General features: G+C 45.0%; 1 protein-coding gene across 18 annotated transcripts in view; it reads right to left on the reverse strand.

The window, feature by feature from the left end:
• Positions 1 to 21,576, reverse strand: part of TCF4 (transcription factor 4) — a 247,575-nt gene that overhangs the window by 103,293 nt on the left and 122,706 nt on the right. The gene's annotated exons all lie outside the window — the stretch shown is intronic.

Here is a 21,576-nt window from a genome sequence, read left to right on the forward strand (position 1 = left end):
ATCCCTGCTCTTCTCCTATTGCTCTTAAACCATCTCCCTTTGACTTTTCGACATCGATTCCCTTGCAAATCTGCAAACAAAGCAACTCGAATTTGTTGAAATCGCGTCTAATTTATGCTGAAACAGATGAATAGGAGGTAATTTTTTTCAGATTTTTTTTTTTTTTAAATACAACAAATTTCTAATTGCAACTGTCCTGGTTTCCTCTCCTTTAGTAAAATCACAGGATACAGGATTATATCTCATCATCCAGATTTCAGCTGCTCCTACATGCTCTATCCTCAGTTTATGAATTTTCACTTAAGTCAAGTTAACTAAGTCATGCTGCATACACATCTGAATCATTTCTTGGTTATTTCCTTCTGTGATTTCAATCCTCTGTTTTTAATCAAATTATGAAACTAAATTTCCACTTATCATGTGACTATCAGGGCATCTGTTCATAATCTGTCCAATTCCTACAAATACTCCTTTCTTTGGCTTTTGGAAATTTGGCAGCTCTCTGTAAAATCTTCTGTGTCATTTACGTCCAGTATTTCTCTCTAATGCCAAGTGTAAATTGCAACCCATTGATGGCAAACACAGAGAAACAATTTCCCTGGGTTTCGCCGAGTGTGTTTTCAAGCTAAGGTACTGTTTTCCTTTTTTACTCAACCAACCATAATACTTAAAAGTATTTGCAGAAAAATTTTGACTTTTAGAGAACAAAGGAACTTCTCTCTCAGAGATTTAATTTTTCACAGAGATTTATTTTTTTCAAGAACACTCACATGTATGAAGTGAGAGAAATTTTAATATGTTTATTTTATTTTGTCTATCTGATGGCAAATAACCTTTTGTTTCATTTCTTCTGCCTTCTAGGGCAGCACCTTCAGATAGCTGTGCACAGTGTTCAGCAGTTTTCTTTTGACTTTGACCTTCTCCATTAAAAAATGCTTGCAGGTATTATCAAATAATTTTTCATGTTCAACCAACCCTTGTGCATTAATGTCATCAGTGTTAGTTCTCTAGGTTTTTTTAATTTTTTCACTATCTCTTCCTCTGCATAATTTAAAATTGCTCTTTAAGTTTAAAGCTTTCTGGAGTAATTTTTCCCAGTTGTGCTTTTTGAGCACTGAATATAATATCAGCACAACAGCAGCAACTTTCAAAGTTCATTTACTGGTTTCAGCAGCATTTCATGGACACAGAGTGCTCTTAAATGTGGCTGAGGTTCAACCACCTCTGGCCAGCGAGGATTTAAGATTTCTTCCTGTGCTCATTTTCTTCATCTATTTCAGGTGAGCAGGAGAAAAAAACATTTGCAATTTCTTACCTAATTTTCCCCACATTTACTCTTGGTGTTTGCTTGCTTCTTCCCATCCCTTCATTCACCATTAGGCATGATGACTCAGATTATTATACTGCTGCTTGATTATCACTAAAGGTTAGTTACTTGTTTGCATTAACAATCCCCATCTTTCACATTTACAGTGAACGATTTCACCACCAATTGCACGGTCTTTGCTGTTTTTCTAAAGCTTTAGTATAATGAAAATATTTCATTTCCTAGTATATGGGAAAAACGGATAAAACGTGCCTCAACTGAACAAGTAGAAGGCGCAAAAATTTCAAAGGGAAGAAGGGACTTTCTCCTCCACTAAGGAGTTTTGTAAAACACAGTCTTTGCTCAATTTATGATTTTCTGCAGTACAGTTTACGCTCAAATCCTTGGAGCTGGAAACACCTCCTTTACTACAGTTGAAATGAAAACCCTAGCGCTTTCACTGCTGCAAAGATCAGCAAAACACGGGCGTAAATATGCTTATATCTGACGTGTAACGTGTATGTAGGGATGCATACACCCCGCCACACACGTGCATATATGAAATGGGGCGTCCCATACAACTCCCTGACTTTTCCGCAGGCTAATAACCGAAGAGCCCCACGTTGCACCCCGTGCGCCCAGCCCAGCGCCGCTGCCGCCTCCTCCCCAGCAAAGCACCACCCGGCTCCTTTGTGCTCGCTCGGAGGCAGCGATAAGGACATTCTCTCTGCTTTGTTATTAATCTTTCAGAATATAGTTTTCATTTACAGGCTGAAATTGAGCCAGATGATTATAGTGTTTAAAAACACATGCTTAAATACAGGTAATACTCATATAAACATGTCCCGCTGAGTAACAAACGCAAAAAGGGGAAAGTCCTCGTGGTGACTGGGGAAGGGGGATGGGGTGGGGAACGCGCCATCGTGATCACCCTCGAAGGGCCTCAAAAAACCCGTAAAAACTAACAAAGCTGCTGGGTTTCTTAATGCCCAGAAGGGCTGGCATTTGGTGAGGGCGGCTGGGGAAGATGAGACCGAGCGATCGAAGGGACTTTGATCAAAGCCCAGTGGTTTACGGTTAGAAAGTTCTCCCGTGCTGCTAACCGTGCCCACGAAAAGAGTTGGGTTTGGGTTTTAGTCGTTTTTGCAACATCCTGATATTGCAGATGGCCGAGGCGCAGCGCAGTACCAGCTCCAATATTTGCAGCGGCTGAAGCTGCTCTGCGTGGCTCCCAGCGAGGATTATCCCCGCGCCGGGGCTGCCGGCTGCGGCTGTGCTCCAGCCGCTGCGCCCTGCTCCGGGGATGGCCCCGGGCACCAGGGCGGTCTGGATTAAACCCCTACTTCGGCACCTACAGCCCCCTCTGCGAGGGGAAATAATCCAAAATATTCTGTTGGGGGGCCCCCGGTTTGTAACGGCGCCATGTCAGAAAGGAACCGCACGGAGCTGAGAAGATGAGCCACAGGGCCCTGCATAGCAGCCCTTTACTGGGAAAATTCACCCCAGAACGATCCGCAGTCGGTCGAACATCGTGAAAATCCACTGCCTTGGACCCTGAGAGTGCTCCCGCATCTTTGCATACCGTGATGCTGTGCGGTAACATTTAAAAGACTCTGCAATCAAGAAAATGAAGCAAGCTTAGAGCAACTGTAGCTACTCAGTTTGTACAAAAACATGGAGCCAGTTTGGCTTAACGTGAATATTATCTGAAGCACATTGGTAGAGTCATTTTCCAGGACAGAAGATTTGGTACGGAATTAAACAGCCCTCAGTTTAGCCCAGGATAAATCCTCTGAAGTCACCAGGGGCCTCCTGGGTGTTAATGAGGGAAGAATTTGGCCCATGGACAGCAGCTGGATTTTCGGGGATTGCTGAATATAGCAAAGCATTGTCTGCTGTATTTTTGCAGAGCACCACAGTGCTGCTAGAAAACAGACTTGCCACATCGTCAGAGAGTTCGGCTGATCTGCAACACCTTCCGAATTTATCAGATAATCCCTCCATACCTATTCCACTCAAAAATGCAAGCTAAATACATATGGTAAGATGCTTCAGGTATGAAAAAGGACACAGCATCAGAATATTAATGTATTGTAAAAAAAGGGCACCATAACAACTTACATAGGGTGGACTAATAACCAGATAAACCCGGTATTTGTTGGTATATATATATACTGGAACCACTCACTAAATTATGAAACACATGTCCTGGTATCCCTGCTTTTCACAGTACCTCCCAGTACACAAATATCTGTATTTCCATGCAACACTGAAGTTCAGAACATCTATAAGTGCCCACTTTTTCAAACATCTCCAATCCTATACCATCTGGTAGGTATCAGCACTGAAGTCACTTATGGGCGGGGGGGGGAGAGATGGATAGGAGACAGTGAGGATTAATGACATGCAGAAAAGAATGCTGTGCAGAGAACGACTTTTTTGCACTATTTCTCCCTGAGAAAAATCCTGAAGACTTGCTGGCAAGAGCTGCTTCATTGGGCTCTGCTTTTTTTCAGTTCAAGTAAGCACTTCAACATGATTCAGTAAGGATGTCCTACCATTACTTGCTTCAAAATGTTCCTCTCTGGCAAATTATTACAAACCCTAAAAAAAGACCTGTTAACCTAACAAGTCAATTATCATCACTCTTCCCTGTGTAAGCATTCGACTACAAACAGCTTACAACAAAAATCCTGGCTCAAGTTGTCTCAGACAGGGTAAAATATCCTGACATGCCTCAGTCTTAAAAAGGTGTTTCGTGGCTGAATTCCCATTTTTAATGATATAATTATTGTTTTCCCTTTGAATATGAGAACACAGGAAAGGCTTACAGAAGTTCAAATGCATGGGAAACAGCGTTTTTCTGAAATTACGTTAGCAATATTTTTAACCAAAGAAAAGTTACCATAAAAACATCTGAGAGACCAAAGAAACTTCCTGTCCAAAAAATAACAAAACCCATGCTAAATACTTCAAGTGCCTCAGAGGATGTTTTTTTTAACTTCTTACTATTCATCAGCCTGAAAGATAAACAATGGCCTCCCCCTTTTCAGTGGGGAAGCAAGATTTTGTAGGGAAAAAAGTCATTATCCTCAGACTAAAAGCCATTTGCATGTCCTCAAATGATCTAGCATCATACGAGGCCGATGGCTAATGTGTATCTGCGTCACACAGGTTTGGAAAGGATGCTTAATTAGTTAAAGCTCACACTGAGGTGAAAGAGCACGCGCCTGCTCTGGGGTAAGGAGCAGAGAAGTGAAACCTCAGTCGCTCGTTGCAAAGGAAGCGGAGGGAAGAAGTGGGACTTGAAGCTAACGGTACGCAAGAACTGGAAATAAGTCACGCTTGTGTGCCCGAGGCAGCGGCACGCTGCGACCCGGCAAAGCCAAGGCGGGCGCCCAGCGGAGCGGGCCAGGGGAGGAGGAACCCCCACCGACCCACCTTCCGCAGCCCTTCCAACTCCCCGAGACGGGGAAGAGCTCTCCCCAGAGGAACACAAAAGCTGGAGAAAGGATGGACGCATTCCCACTCGGATGAGACGGCAACTGAAAAAAACAGGTTCTTCCCAGAAGATAGGCAATGACCTTCCTAAGACCTAAGCAAGTGAATAGATAGAAACGATGCAAAGACACGACACTGGTGTATGTTGCCATCATTTTCTTGGGAAAGGACTATTAAAAATTTAAACTTGAGCAGTTTGAGTAGCAAAATCGTGTTTCATGTTACAGGAGCCTTATGTTTTCAGTGTTATAAAGTCACATTTATTTTTTACAGAACCATGTTATGCAAACACGCCTAAAACCAACTAATGACACTTGTGGTATTTAAAACAGGAACTTTGTTTTTTCCTCTATTTTAAATTTCCCTCTGCTGCTCGCAATCTTTTTCCGCACAGCTAAAGTACATGCTCTTCAATGGAAACTGATACATTCTAACACAGCACATAGCTGAGGCTGAATAAAGTGCAAAGGCATATTCATTTCAAGTGAAGCCTGTGAAGTTTAGGTCACCTTGCGCTTAAGACAGGACAAAAAATTAGTCACCCTACAACAACAACAAAATTGGCAAATTCAGCTGCTATGAGAAATTGGAAGGGGGAAAAAAGCATCTTTTTATGCTGACACAGGTAAAAATATAATAAGCTGGTATTTCAGCGAGTCAGAGCGGAGCATGCCACCCCGGCCCGCTCCTGCTTGCCGTGCTGCAAACTGCCTCCCAGGTAGGTCAGCACTGCAGGAGGAAAAAAACAAGGCTTTTAAGTAAAAATGAGGACCGCATGTGTTCAGTGAAAGGCCAAAGCACAAAATGCTGCGGCCGCATCCGTGTTGCTGCAGCGTGCGCCGGGAGCTGGCTGGCCCCAGTGCATCCCCAGCCCCACTGGCTGGGAGGGGATGGGAGCTGTGGTTTCACTGCCTGGTGCATTGAGATCACCCAGCGGCTTCTTCACCCGTGCCAGGCGCTGCCCATGCTCAACACCTTCACGTTTCTGGTCTACGTCTCTCTTCAGGATTGTCTCCTTAGTACGCAGCGCCCATCCAACGCCTGTCCGTGCCCGCACACCCGGGATTACTGCAGCACCTTCCTGCGCTCACCGGGAGAACACCTGGGATTTCTTGCTACAGGCAGATGTACTGCAAATATAGCAACCCAAGTATTCTCATGTATGAAGAAAAACAGTCAGCAACACTTCGCCCTTACAGTACAATTTTCATCTGTTCGTATCACCTCTATTATACAAATTTAAGCAGATGTATCTAGTAAACTGCCCAAATGCAGGGAGGAGCAACGTGCCTGTAAATAGAGGCACCTTCATTTAATTCAAAAGATACGGTGCTTGATTCAGTCCAAAAGGCTGTGCAGGCACTTATTCCAGTTAATCTCGCCCACGGCGCTCCCACAGAGGTGGTATTCCAGATGCTGGGGAAGAGCAGACCCTCTACGCGTCCCACTCGCTATCCAAATGGTGCGTTTCCTCCCTCCTTTTTGCATGGCAAAGGGGAGGAGGATCTCTACTGTTGTGGAGGTGATGTTTTATCTTGCCTACCCTGCAGAGAGAAGCATTGTTCCCGCTCTGCGATACTGCCGGTTTCAGGGAAATGAGCATAAGCCACCCAGTCAAAGCCAGTGCCCATGCAGGTTGATGCTGGTTTAAATAAGCCAGTATGGGACTGCATGGGGACACGCCTCCCTCTGCGTCTTCCCTTACGTCTCCTTTACAGGGTCCTTTACTCCAGCTTTCACTCACGGCACTAACACAAGATATAGCAATGCCTTCATAGTCAAAAGATGCAGAAAAGAGTTGATGTGGAGTAGAGCTCTGCAGGGATGGTACAACCAATTCAGACTAATACTAGAGACAAAATTTGTCACAAAATGGGTAATAAGTTTACCCGAAAGAAATAATTTAAAAAAAAAAAAAAAATTTCAAAGCCACTATGCTGAATTACTCTACAGAAAAGAAAGAAAAATACCAGGCTGAACAGAAGCACAGAGGAGAGCAAAGTTTCAGAGATACTGCTTTGTTCTTGATTTTACTTAACGTCCTATACATACAAGGTATCTTAGAGCAACTGAATTGATAAAGGAATGAAGGTGGAAAAAAAGCAAAGAGCCAGAAGTTACATTTGTAACACCAGGTAACTTCAGAGTAAGATTCTAGTAACTGGCACAGCATCATTGTTCTATCCAGGCAGAAGCAGCAAGGGTACATGAGGAAGAAGCCTCATTCATCCTTGCTGGGCTGCTGAAAAATATGCAGCAAAAGGTGTCTTCCTATTGTACATTTCCAATTCCCAAACTGTCTGTGCTGCTCTACACGTGTACAATCACGTCAAATCTATCGTTACGATATCAGGATGTGCCATGTGCCCATAAAATATGACAAGCGGTAGAAATTTCCATATGTGACTCCCGTATCTCATGCCTGCGGATGAAGAAGGATATAGCTGCTACAGAACTCTGCTGATGCTGCCAGAAGAGCAGAGTGGTGACTTGCACTAACTGCAAATGTGGTTTCTCACAAGTCTTCCAAAGCTGGGCTAGGAATCAATCATTTTGCAAAGCCTGTCCAAGACTGGTCATCGTGGAATAAAACTTCTAAAAATGACTGATTTAAACTGGAAATACATATTAAAAAGAAAATAGTAAGGATTCATGGAAAATGATCACTCTTCTACGCCCAAGGTTTAAAAAAAGGGGAGCAGTGAACCAGGATGCAACTACCGAGTAGTGTTTTGGACAACAGTCACTGAAAGGGCATTAGAAAAAGGCAGAGGAGCTCTGTTACCAAGGTCTTTTCCAACCTAAATGATTCTATGATTCTATGAGACGTAGGCAGAGGGTAAGACATGGGCAACTCTTCTTGATGACACAAGATGGCCTCACAAAACCTTTGTCTGAGGTTCTTAAAATTTTACTTTTCAGGACCAAGAAGGCAAGCAGGATTTTCAAACTGTGGAAACAACCTGTTTCCTATCTTCTTGTTCACAACAGATAACATTAAAGACTGTCGGTAAGCTGCAGTAGCCCATCACTCCTTCCATGGCATGGGGAAGACAGGACGGTAAGGTGCCATACAGCAATGGGCAGCTTCTTGCTAATTTTCTCTGTAGATGACTATAATATGCTGGGCAGTTAATTGCCATTTTTTGCATTACATGAAAAAATAAAAATATAACTCTCTTCAAAAATTGGATTTGTCACAGCACCTTGTTATCCAATGTAAAGGTAACACTGTATATTATAGAGTATGTAAAAAAAGAGACAGAGAAATACCCAAGAGAGTTATATTTCAGTGATACAGTTGGTTTTTATTAGGCTTTATATGCATTTTTCCCCAGACACTTTTGAAAGACAAGGATGTGGGAAATACCCATAATTCTAACCGTAGCATACCCTGTATCTTTACTATTTAAAAAAAAAATGTTTTCTCCTGACAGTCAACCAGGATCCATTTTCAAAGAAAGAAAATAGTTTAAAAGCAAAAAAAAAGACAGACCTATAAACATGCAGACAGATGGCTATATTCTGTCATTAACTTCAAAACGAAATAAAAATATTAACTTCTCCATTGTTGCTAAACATACTGCAGCAAGACTCGAATGCCTGGCAGACATGCCCCTCATCTGCTGCAAAGGCATAAAGAAATACCTGGCTCCTGTGTTATTATTATTTATTATTTGTTAAGCACCAACAATGTGTTCGGCACTTTTCAAAGCCAGAGCGGGGGAAAAAAATGCTTTAAAAATGTTGCTCCCAAGCTGAATAAGGCTGAGAACACAAGACAGAGCAGGATGGCTGCACGGGGGAAGCACAGGCTGCAACCGAATGAAACACACGTTTTAGAGGCACGAAAGGGCTCAAGCGCTGTTCCTCCACCTGCGAGGGACACTTCCAGCCCCTAACGCAGAGCCCTCGCCCTCTAACCAGAGCAATCGTAACGCCAGCCGCAGACTGCAGCAAAACACAAGTCAGTTATGGGGGAAAAAAGCTGCGAAAGGGGAACAATGAAAATCAAGCAAAACAGGAAAGGGGAAGCGAGAAAGACACACCACAAGGCATTGCCAAGTCGTTGGTCGATGGCCCCCAGTCTACAGATGTGGAGTCCTAACTTAGGCATAGCTGCACTGAAAATGTGGGTTTCTGCTCCCGAGCGGAGGATTGAGGGGGGATGATTCAGCTAACCTGGCTCCGGGAGCCGCTCACCGCACAAGAGCAGCGGTGGGTGCCCGCGCCGGCCCCTCCAGCCCGGCCTCCCCGGGGCACCTCTCGCAGGGAACCGGGCTCCCGGGCTCCGATCCGTCCTCTGCCCCGTGTCCCTGGGAACAGCCGCACGGCACTTGGGGCAGCCCGTCACCTAACGGCCATGCACAACCTAGGTGGGACTTAGGGGCCCGAATCCTCATGCACCTGGAATGCGCTGCGCTTTGTTGTCCCACGGGAGCGTTTTAATGCTGAATGAAAACAAGCTGGAAAAGCATCCTCAGATGGGCGAAGACAAAGAATTAGAAAAGAAGTAGGGAATGCTCCACGACAACTCTACAGCCATTTGATGTTGCTTGTGTGTTTGAGGTATCAGAGAGTTTTCTTTTTTTAGGCAGGCTGATAGCAGAACTTAGTCATTGTTTTTAATTATTCCATACATAAATAGCTGGTAGGATTCATATCCTCGTACATTCCCTGAAATCTCTACTTGTCAAAAGTAATTGCTCCTTTTTTAAGCCAAGCAGCAAAGGAATAAATCACACAACGATAGACAGAAGCACGGCTAGAGTGTCTTCTTCCAAAGAAAAAATATCACTAAGGTCAGTGCTGATGCCAGGCTGGACCAATGGCTAAGGCTGGCACCAGACACTGAGGGAGTAACACTGCGATACTCAAACACAGGCTTTCAAGTGGGACGTAAAGGTATTTCTTTTTTTCTCCCGCTATTAACGAGAGGGAAGTTAAAGAGCTTTCTGTGAAAATCAGGTGGCGAGAGTTTACTGGAATGTGAAAGCTCTTAAAAATATACAGATCGTGGGCTTGTGTTTATCTGGACCTTCCAAGAGAGTATGCAGTAAAACAGGTGAAGAAATTCCACAGGCAACGCAGCAAGAATGACCTGCTGTCTAAATGTATGGCGCTTGTTTGTTAAAACACTGATTTCTCAGTGCATCCATATACTGAACTATTTACTTCTGTATCTGAATGACCTAAAATATAATTATTAGCCTGTGCAAAGTGTAAACAAGTGAGATGCACTAGATTTTGAAACTCGGAGAGATTCAGACAACTTAAAGATTGCTTAAATTGCAACTAGAAATACTGTAAAGAAGTTTGCAAAATAAGGGAAATTTTATGACTTGTAGAAACAAATTAATAGCTGTCTTAGAGAATACAGATCCTGACTAAATTTTGTGTAGTGTGTGTTTTGAAAATAGTGATTATTTTAATAATTAGCGTTCTGTATCTGTCTCTGCTTGTAAAGGATCTTGTTTCTCCATCTTGAGCTGTTCTGTACGTGAAGTTCCTGCCTGCAGTCGCATGGTAATTAAGTGTGATTAAAGATGCTATTCATTCCCCTGCAAAGCAGCAGGTAACCACATGTCAGAAGGGGGTGGTGGGAGAACCGAGTAACTTCTGGGCAGTAAAAAGGCTATTGGAAATGGTCTGTTGGAAATGAGCAATGCGACAGCGTACAGCAAACGCTACAAAAGTGGCCATGCAGGTTTGTGGCAACTGTGGGAGATCATCGCGTTCAGAAACATGATGGTGACCTGAAGAAAATAGTATTTAAAATAACCGGGCGATGCTGAGATCCCAGTCACAGCCTGGACAGGACTGAGACGAGCTCTGTTCAGAAACACACAGAAAAGCACCCCACCGCCGACAGCCAAACCCAACGGTAACAACCAACTAGCTATGTCCGAGAGGAGTCAGGACGGGCGAGAAGCTACGGAGGGCAGATGCCTCCTGCGGAAGGGTAACTCTACTGCTGAAATGGTGGGAGAAACAGAGGGGAGGAGCAGAAGACGACTCTCAAAAGACAACTGCTCCCAGCAGACGGCAAGGCCGTTTTGTCTGAGAAGTGTCAGAAATTAGGTCAATACTAGCGTGTTGAAGCTTCCCCCATTTCTTATGGCTATCTCACGTCTATCACAATCCTTTGTAATACCTAAACACATGAGTATGTGCTGTGTATGCGTCTTGTGTACGTGTGCGTACACACTGCCTGCACATGAGCTCCTCCTTCTCTCTCCGTGTTTGCATAAAATTGCCAGTGAAAGCTGGAGATTTACTGAACCCTCTGGAAGTCAGTGACCCAAACCACTTGATAACTGAGGCAACGGGCACAGCCTGGAATATGGAAATTCCACTGAAACATAAGAAAACACTTTTTACTGTGAGTGCGGTCAAACACTAGAAGAGATTGCCTGGAGAGGTTGTGGAGTCTCCATCCTTGGAGGTATTCAAAACCCGTCTGGACGTGGTCCTGGGCAGCCTGCTTTAGCTGCTCCTGCTTGAGCAAGGGGTTGGACGAGGTGACCTCCAAAGGTGCCAACCTCAGTGGTTCTGTGAGTAAAGCTCCAAAGCTATAGTGTCTTTAGTGAGACTATATCCTTGTCCTCACAATCATGATAAGAATTTCTGATAGTCCAAAAAGTGGTATTTTTCTTCAGAACTTGCTTGAACTGTCACTACCTTGCAGCTGAGCTGCATTATCTAACGGGCCTAGAAGGCTTGTTACATGAGTGATTCAGAAAGAACATGGCTTATTAATGGAGCCAGGGAAAGGAGCATGTAGTTCACCACCAAGATGTGAACACACAGCTACATAGGAGACTGTCGTCTTTGGAGAAAGCAATGAATGGTTGATAAAAGCCACCGTTTGCACCAAGTATGCAATGAAAATGGTCTCAGCTATTATTCCAGGAGACCAATTTTTTGCTTTTTAGGGTTTATGCATTTACATTAGCAGAACCTGCCAAACCATACCTTATATGCCAAGGAGAGCATCCCCAGCTATCACCCTTGTACACCATGGCACTCAATAGTCAATTCTGAAAACTGCCAGAATTAGTCAAAGCACAGCCTGTCTTTTTGCTGGAGGTCTTACATCAAACACTGACCAGACCTGAACCAGTAACGTGCAGCATAGCGAGCCCACAACCTGCCACAGTACAACTGCACGCAAGCATCATTCCCCTTTTTATCGCATTCATGATAGCACAGAAAGTCAGAGTGCAGCGACTGCGAAGGCGAACCAAGCTCCTATTAGCACTCAACCACAACATAAACCTATTATTGCACATTACAAATCGCAGTGTTATTCTGTTGCCAGGTTATAAGCTCCAGAAAGGTGCCCTTGGAATGCTCACTTCCAACAAAATAGCCCTCAGCTTAACATTTGATCCAAGGGGCTAAGAGAAAAGCACTCCTTTTACCACTAAATTGCAGTATTGGGTTTTAGCATTTCTTCAATTATGACATGGACAATGAAACCATGTCTTTCTGGATGCATGAGGAATTCTGCTAAATGAGCCATTCAGACATCTGAACTTAAGTCTGTTCCTTTAATACATTTGATTAACATGGAAATTTTATCTCTTATGTCATTATTTTAGTGCTGTAACATCAAAAACATTAGTCCACAACGTGCCCACGATCACAGGAGGATAGTTTATGGGCGCTAGAACTAATTTCTGGAGCAGAAGCAATGATTCCACCTCCCAAAGCGAGATGCTCGAGCAGAAATGACGACAGAGGTGAACCTTCTCCAACTATAAATTACCACAGAAGTTACCTGGCAAAATTCTGCTTCCCAGCTTCACTGAACCAAATGGGACTTCTGCCATCGACCTCACGGGAGCCAGAATTTCATCCATTCATATTGATCATTTGTCCTTGGGGCAGGAATGTGTACTGACGAAGTCAGGGGAAGCCAGATTCGAAGTTCAGCTACTCCGTCTCCTTACCCCACATGCAAGATTATACCTACACGAGAGGTTAGTATGGCTGTAGCCGCTGAGGAGGAATTTTGGACTCTAGGGGCAAGGAGCATTTTCTCTTTGCATTTACTTTAGCCAAAGGCTATACGTACAATACAGCGTAATTCTATTTTGTACCGTGTTTCCTATGGAGCACATCATATCCACACGCAGCTGTGGCTGGTAAGTACATATTGCTCAGTCAAGAAGTCAGAGTGTTCAAATACTTAAAAGCAAATAAATAAAGCACCGAAGCTTTTGTTAAGGGCATTGACACTTCCCATCTAATCACAAAAAGTGGATTAGCAATAGACTTCGTAGGAACCTAAATTCCTTGGTACCTTAGGTATCTTTTATCACTTTAGTACAGCTTTTGTGCGTTTTTTATAGGGAGGGAGAACGAAAGAGAAATTATTATAGGGAATCTTGCCATCAAAATGAGAGGAAACCTAGTTATTTGACTAAGCAAAAAAATACTAAGTAATTTGTAACAGAAGAATAAAATGAACTCGCTGTGTCTCCAGAGGTCTGCAATATGATCTTCAGAAAAGGTAGCTTGCCAATTTAATTGAGGTAGGAGTTATTTAATTTTTTTATATACAGGTATAGTTTTCAATAAAACTACATATGCCTATAATACTGCAATGGCAGATGTGTCTCGATTATTAGAGGTGGGCTCTAGGGAATATATACAATGGATCTTGAAATCCGTAAGCAGCTGTTTGGAAGGGAGGGGTGGAACATTGCAACACACACACATGTTCCTTAAGTGCAGTAATGTTTTGTTATTTTACTGCAGGTGTATTACAGAGATGAAATTTAATAACTTATTGTATACGATACCAATAAAACGGAAAGATTCTTTGCCCTGACGTTCATGAACAAAGTACAAATTAGAAGCAGTTCAGAGCGCAGCAGCTCCGTGCACAGACACACACACACACCACCTCGGTTCACACCTTCCCTGTCTGCAGTCACGACACCGTCTTTTTTATTGTTTACTATGAAAAGCTGGGCAGGCCATAAAAAAATGGAAAAAGAAAGCAAACCCCCAAAGTGCTCTGCAAGGTAGTGAAGAACGTGTTGTTGATCAAATTCAAGAAAACCAAGAGCATTTAAATGCACAGGGCAGCATTCGTGCGTTCATCGGTGGGGTCTCCGAGATGTGGGAAGCCCCTGTGTGATGCTACCAGGGTTATTTTTGTAATAGTTATTCTTTAGCGGCTTAAATCAGAATCCTGATTTCAGAATATGCATTAGTCTCAATCTCATGCTGAATGAAGCACTGAAGAAGGACCTTTTAAAAGTACATATCAGATAAAAAAGATAATCCCTCCTGCTTTTTTTTTCCCTTCTGTCTTTGCTGGACGCCTCTTCATATAATTAAAGATGTTGCAACAATTCAATAATTCACAGCAGAAAAAGGAAGTCCCAGCACTTCTGGAAGAAAAAAGAAAATGGGCAATAGCTATTTCTGTCCATTCCCTTCTCAGCATGAGAAGAACAGCATTATGCAAGGATTTACAGCCTTACCGGACACACAGACAGGCGGGCATGGGCAGCTGGGCTGAGTTAATCCACATGCACTTGCTGCAGAAGCCGCCTGTGTCTTTCCTTTCATTCCCCTTACACTCATTTTCAAGTTTTCCAGCAATACTTCTGTTACTTCTCTACAAAATCTCTGTAAAAGCTACAGCATATCCTCCCTCCACTACGCTCACTGAGCCACAAACATTCAAGAATTAAAATCCAAGGCTTTCCTTGCCTTCCTCCACGGGAAACGTTCAGTCTGCTACTGTACGTAGGGAACAGAAAGGGGTGGGACAGGAGGGAAGCGGGGAGCGTGTCGGCCACGCAGCCACCTGCTCAAGGAGGAAAAGCCAATGACTTCTCCCCTCGGAGCGAGCTATGACACAGAGAGGATAAAACGCCACATGCCTCTAATAAGAAAACCTTCTGAGAAAGCACCTTGGCTGTCCCAGCTGAACGGAGAGGGGGCCGCAAGCCCCACTGTGTGCCAAAGGCTCCTCTCACCCATCACAGAGGGCCAGGGGAGTAAGAAAAGATGGGAGGTAAAGGAGAGAGGATCCACGCGCGCGCAGGAGGAGGGACGTCAGGAAAGAGCGTGTAGCGTCTGTAAAGAGACTGCAATGTCCAACAAATATTTGGAGTCAGATCTGATGGGAGAGGATACAGGAAAACATTAGCAGCTACAAGGCTGAACTCCGGTTGGGTCTGCGTGAACTTTCAAATGAGTTTCTAGAAACCTCAGCCAGAACTGGCATATTCACTTGCCATGGCAGCCTGCTGTGCCCTTGAACAGAAGCCTCTCGGAAACCCACACCACTGCTTCCAGAGGGACGGGGCGGAGGTTTTGCAGGGAGAGAGGAGAGCACAGGAAAGCAAGGAGGAAGAGGGGAGTCGGAGAAAAAGTACTGAAAGGAAGACAGAGAAGAGACAAGTTAAATGATATACATTGTGTTACAGTGCAGAAATACTCTCTGCAGGAACGCTGCCCTGCCAGTCACATCCCTCTGACTTTTTAGGATCTCGGAGTCTACTCCTTTTTGATCTGGATTCCTTGAATAAATTGCTACTGATACAGTCCCTCAGGAAATCCTGGAAAGCCACAGAGCTGCTGCAGGTTTGGGCGGACTGCCCTCGGATGCCTACGGCATTGTAAATGCACGAAGGAGCCATTTTGTTGCAGCCTCTAATGCTGCTTGTTTGAACTGAAGCTGCAATAAAAACAAAGTTAAACATCATGCCTATGTCATTCTGGTGGTTGGCTTTTCTCTTACCATGGTATCTTGAACTAAGCTGACGGCTAGCAGATACGACCTCAATCTGGATAAAGTTTACTATATTTTGGTAGCAGTTGTGTTTTATTAAAAGAAAAAAAAAAAGGGGGGGAAAAAAAACCCTGGCTGAGCTTGTACAACTCCACTAGCTTTTACCTTAGCACTTCATTCCAGAGTCAGCTTTTTAACAGTGGGATGGTTCCAAATGGCCTCTGAGAGTATTTCTTGAACATCAAGTAAATCAGTACATCCAAAACCAACATTTAGACTCACTTTCTAAAAGACTTGGTAGTAAAAACAAGTCATCTTAGGATTTGGGGATTTGCTTTAAGTTAAAACACCTTAAAAGCTAAGTATCTGTTACTATGCATTTGCCAAAAAGGCATAATCCAAATTTTCAAAGGACTATCTAATTTATTCCCACATACAATCTCGAGCGTTGCCTTGGAAATCTATGGTATATGTTTTCTGGCCATCAAGCTCATTTTGCAGTTCTCTTTATTCATTGCTTTTTTGAATTAACTATTGCTCAGAAAAGCGCAATGGCTCTGGATTACTCAAAGTCAGTCTCGTCAACTATTAACCGATTAGTGGAGCCACACTACTATAAGCAGCACACGTTACCATTAGTCTAATAATAGTATTTTGTGTATCCAGATCCTCTTGCACTAAGGAATATCAGTGTTTTATAAGCACTGTAGAATTCATAGAATGGTTTGGGTTGGAAGGGACCTTAAAGTTCATCTAGTTCCAACCCCCCTGCCATGGGCAGGGACACCTTCCACTAGACCAGGTTGCTCCAAGCCCCATCCAACCTGGCCTTGAACACTGCCAGGGATGGGGCATCCACAACCTCTCACCACCCTCACAGTGAAGAATTTCTTCCTTGCATCTGATCTAAATCCACCCTCTTTCAGTTTAAAGCTATTACCCCCTGTCCTATCACTACGTGCCCTTGTAAAAAGTCCCTCTCTGGCTTTCTTGTAGCCTCCCTTTAGGTACTGGGAGGCTGCTATAAGGTCTCCCCGGAGCCTTCTCTTCTCCAGGCTGAACAACCCCAACTCTCAGCCTGTCTTCACAGGGGAGGTGCTCCAGCCCCCTGATCATCTTCGTGGCCCTCCTCTGGACCCGCTCCAACAGGTCCGTGTCCTTCTCATGTTGGGGGTCCCAGAGCTGGACGCAGTACTGCAGGTGGGGTCTCACCAGAGCGGAGTAGAGGGGGAGAACCACCTCCCTCAACCTGCTGGTCACGCTTCTTGTGATGCAGCCCAGGATTCGGCTGGCTTTGTGGGCTGCAAACACACATCACCGGGTCATGTTGAGCTTCTTGTCAACCAACACCCCCAAGTCCTCCTCCACAAGACTGCTCTCTGTCCACTCATCGCCCAGCCTGTATTTGTGCTTGGGATTGCCCCGACCCACGTGCAGGACCTTGCACTTGGCCTCGCTGAATTTCATGAGGTTCGCACGGGCCCACCTCTCAAGCCTGTGGAGGTCCCTCTGGACGGCATCCCTTCCCTCCAGCGTGTCGACCGCACCACACAGCTTGGTGTCGTCAGCAAACTTCGGCTGAGGGTGCGCTCAATCCCACTGTCCGTGTCGCCGACAAAGATGTCAAACAGTGCCGGTCCCAATACCGACCCCTGAGGAACACCACTTGTCACCCATCTCCACTTGGACATCGAGCCGTTGACTGCAACCCTTTGAGTGTGACCATCCAGCCAATTCCTTATCCACCGAGTGGTCCATCCGTCAAATCCATGCCTATCTCATTAACACAGCCCCTCATTTTTAGTTGTAATTGGGAAACCGAAGCATGGTGATTTACAAGCTGATCCTCCAGCCAGAGCAAGGTACTCACATTTCCTCCAGAGCGTTTCCCTGCTCCCACCACGATGCTCACGCACACCCATGCACCAGCCCCTGCTCTGCAATCGCTAATGCAGCGGAGCGGCTGATGCTCACTTCCACCTACCATTTCATTTCTTCTAGCTCTTTCTGCCTTTACCTCTTTACAGGGCTGACTTACGTGAAGCTCTCTAAATAAAGAAGCAGATGCATTGTTCTTCACTACCACGTGCAGACCCTTACTTACCATCTGAGTACCCAACCAAGAATACAGACTAATACAGGAAACTAGAATAAAGTTAGAGAAATCAAGTAGGTGCACTTTTTTTAATACTACTGCCTTGCTAATCCCCCCAAAACCAGCACAATATAAAAAAAAATTGATCTTTGGGGAAATGGTAAGTAGCACAGAATTAAGACAACATGCAAAATCCTGACTTCACTGAATGAAATGAGATTTTTGTCATTAACTTCAATGAAGCCAGTGTTTCAAAAGTGTCTTGACAACAACTTCAGTACATGTTTCTTAGATGACTTCTCTCTAATGGAATTAAATAGTTCCCAAGATAAGCTTTCTTCCATTCCCACTGTAATCAGTGTTGTATTTGCTATGGTTTTCAGTGAGAGCCCAATTGGGCCCTAGGCTCGGAAATAAAAATCATCTTGAAGTAAATGGGTTGCTGTGTATCTGACCTCTTCTCTCATTGGTGTGAACACAGCACAGGGATGAAACCTCAGATCATTGCTGCTATTTGTGTGAAAAGAGGTTGTTGGTTTTTTTCCTACCAGAAGATTAATAGGTAGCAAGTTCAATATCGTTAGGTATTTAGTTTTCCTTAATTGTTCCAGGAACTCATCTACAGAGAGCAATGCATCACATCTGGAGGTAGCAATTTACCTTTCAGAAATCAACAAAATCTGCATGCTCCTCCTGGGTTTAGGAAAAAGGAGCTCACACAGCTCCTGCCACTACTCCAGTCCCTCAGATAACCCAAGGCTTCAGGGGATTCTCAACAATCCGCAACATCACCACCAATATTTCCTTTGGAATTCACCAAGTTTTCTTCAATATCTTCTGTCTAGATAAGCTAATCTTTCTCAATACATGTGAAAGCCCATCCTAGAAATCTTGCAATAGGCTTGTAGCATTTAATTTTCTTTTAAGCCTGAAGGTTCATACTTGTTAATAATTTGGTGGATCCTGATAGTTCTGCAGCCTGGAGAACAGACAACAGATGGTCCAGCCTCAGCATTAAGCATTATTCCTTCTGTACCTTTCAGGAATTCAAGAGATTCTTATTTTAGAAATATTTTTTTCTCCTTCCTGTCTGGGCACTGGTCATCTGCTTCACCTACTCTTCCACTACACTTCAAGAAAGTGGATGCTCTCGGTAGAAAGACAGACCCTATTCCATGGATTGGAGTTTTTATTATTTGCACTTTTATTGTAGTATCTTCCTAATAATCCTCAAATTTTCATGAATGAAACCAAAGAAAAGGAGAATGGATAGGTAGGGTTTTCTCCACCAGTTTTTCATTGACGCTACACAACCACAGGGCACTGCCACGTAGATATAATCAAGGATCCATCCAGAGAGCCGACCATGTCTGTACCAACTGACTCCTGAGGAAACTCCAGAATTGGTCCACTAAAGTGTGAAAGATAAGTATTCAATGCTATTGTTCAGGGAAAAAAAACGCATTAACTCTCATACTACAGCCACAGCCATTGGCTTGTTTATTGGAATAAATGTTGGGGTTTTTCTGGTGTCTTGACAGACCGTATTCCCTGGCACAGAGGACAGGCAGCGGCGCTGCGGTGCTCAGCATCCCCCCGGTTTGCACTGCCCGTCGGGGCTTATCCTCTTTTTCAGACAACATGAAGGAGCTCGCCGAAAGGCTGGAGCTCGTTGGCACTTTCAGGTTTGTCCTCTCCTGCGTTCTGGACCAGAAGAGAAGTCTGGCGAGCAGGAGCGGCGTGTGGACTTCTGCAGGTGGTTGGTGCTGCATGAAAAGACAAGGCAGAAACCGTGCTGCCTGTTTCTGCGGGCAACCGTCCTCGTTATGGCAATTACCCGGCAGTTCCCCACGAGGGGTTTCAGCTGTTTGCTGATCTGTCACTTGGCCGAGAGAGGCCAAGCCAGGCGGTGGCACGGCGCAAGCAGGGCCAGGAGGGGGTCCACAGCTCCCGCCAGCTGTCCCCACGGGATTGATCAGAGCTGCCCCGACCCCGCCACGCTCCCAGCACCGTGGGTGCGGCGAGGCTGCAGTAACGTCACACTGAGTAATTTCTGTATCGTATGACGCTGGGGGTATCTGGCACCAGGTCACTCTCCACTACCACCAAGAGCAAAATGCTGTGCAAAATGCCACCCTCGCTTTGGCTGGGACGTAGAGCTGAGGATGCTTAAGAAAAAATTATGTGTTTACGGCAAACTATCTTCTCAAGCCTACAGCTGCACCTCTCTGCCCTTAGATTCTAAGATTAACTTTTTACTCCCAAAGTAAAGAAAATACACATCTGCATCTTGGAGATATTCACAGATATGGGTGCACAAAGGGGCCACAGTACGGGTCACATTAAGACTCCAGACACAAGGCATATATAGACCATATAACTTATTGAAGTGTAGTGCCGTTTTGAACTCAGAAACAGTTTCTAACTTACTTGCAGTATCACGAGATCATTCAAACACAGTAAGACTGAAAGAAAAACAAAAAGCAAAATGCAGCAAAGAAAAGGTATGTTTTCAGATGAAATGTGAAACCGCAGCAGACCCAAGAGAGCAGCAGAGCGGGATCTCCAAGAGGCTGGAGCTGCAGAGGAGACAGGTCTCACCCTTGGACGGGTGCTACTACACACTGGGGACGATATCCCCAACGCTGAGCATGCACTGGGGACAGAAACACATCCTGCTACCTCCTAGCAATAGAAAGCAAAAGCATACAAGGATTTTAAAGCAAAGAGCACTAGCTGGAAATGGCTCCTAAAACTAATTAAGAGCTACTGCAGTTGGTTTGGATCAGATGAGGGTAAGGTTACACATGTGACCTTCTGCACTTATCTGTGCTGGTTATTGCAAGTGAAATCACCAAGTCATTTACCAACTCACTGAAGAGTTGTGTATGTGAAGGTTCAGTGCATCACTAACTTTACTTTCAAGGCTTGGCCTGCAAACCTTCACCAGCGAGCATCTCTGCATCCTTCCAGTTTGTTCTACGTAGAATTAAACATCGCTAATTGCGCTTTAAGCAAGGCAAAGCAGCCTTCCCTTATCACCCTTCCCGGTCCAAGCTCAGCGTGCAAAACTTTGCACAGGAAACATCCCCAAAACTCAAAACGACGCGGACGACGACCGGCAAGCGCAGGGGCCTCTCTGGCAGCAGAACAAACCTCACCTCCCTCCGGGCTGACGCCGGCCCCGTTAGCGGAGGGGTAAAGCAGAGCAGCTCCGCGCCGGCCGGTGGAAGGGGCCCGCGGCCACCTGCGCAAGGGAAACTGCCCCCCGCCGCCGGCTCCCCCGACCCTGCCTCCACCTCCGAAACCGGACCCGCGGGCAGGGTCCCGCGCAGGAGCCCGCAGCATCGCAGCAGGGGCACGGGGCTCGCGGCCCAGCTCCCTGCCGCCGCCGCCGCTCGGCGTTCCCGGGATGCTTCCCCTGCGGTGGACGGCTGCGCCCGTCCGTCCGTGGGAGCCCGTCCGTCCGTCCGTGGGAGCCCGTCCGGGCGCGGGGGCCGGGATGCGACCCGGGACACGCGGGGCTGCGGAGGGAAGGGGCGCGCGGCGACAGCCGGCCGAGAGCACTGCCCCGGCCTCCGGCCGCTGCTGATGGCGGACACGTGCGCACTGTGAACAGAAATTTCTGTTTAATTGCTCAAATGGCTTCATTTTTCTACACTAAGTGTTTAAAAAAAACCCAGACCAACAATGTAAGAATAGGCTGTTTCCCCACATTATTAAAGAACACGGACATACGAAAGGGAAGAAGAGATCAAGTATTTCCCTTTCCTATAGGGAAATAATATGCATTTTGACTGTTTTTTGTTGGTTGTTTTTGGTTTGGTTTTTTTTTCCTGGCAGATTTGAACAGTATAAAGCTTTGAATATTAAGAAGGCTATTAAAGTCTTTCAATAGTTTTCCAAAGTGCGAAG

This window comes from Harpia harpyja, chromosome Z, assembly GCF_026419915.1.
Source record: "Harpia harpyja isolate bHarHar1 chromosome Z, bHarHar1 primary haplotype, whole genome shotgun sequence".
Classification (NCBI taxonomy): Eukaryota; Metazoa; Chordata; class Aves; order Accipitriformes; family Accipitridae; genus Harpia; species Harpia harpyja.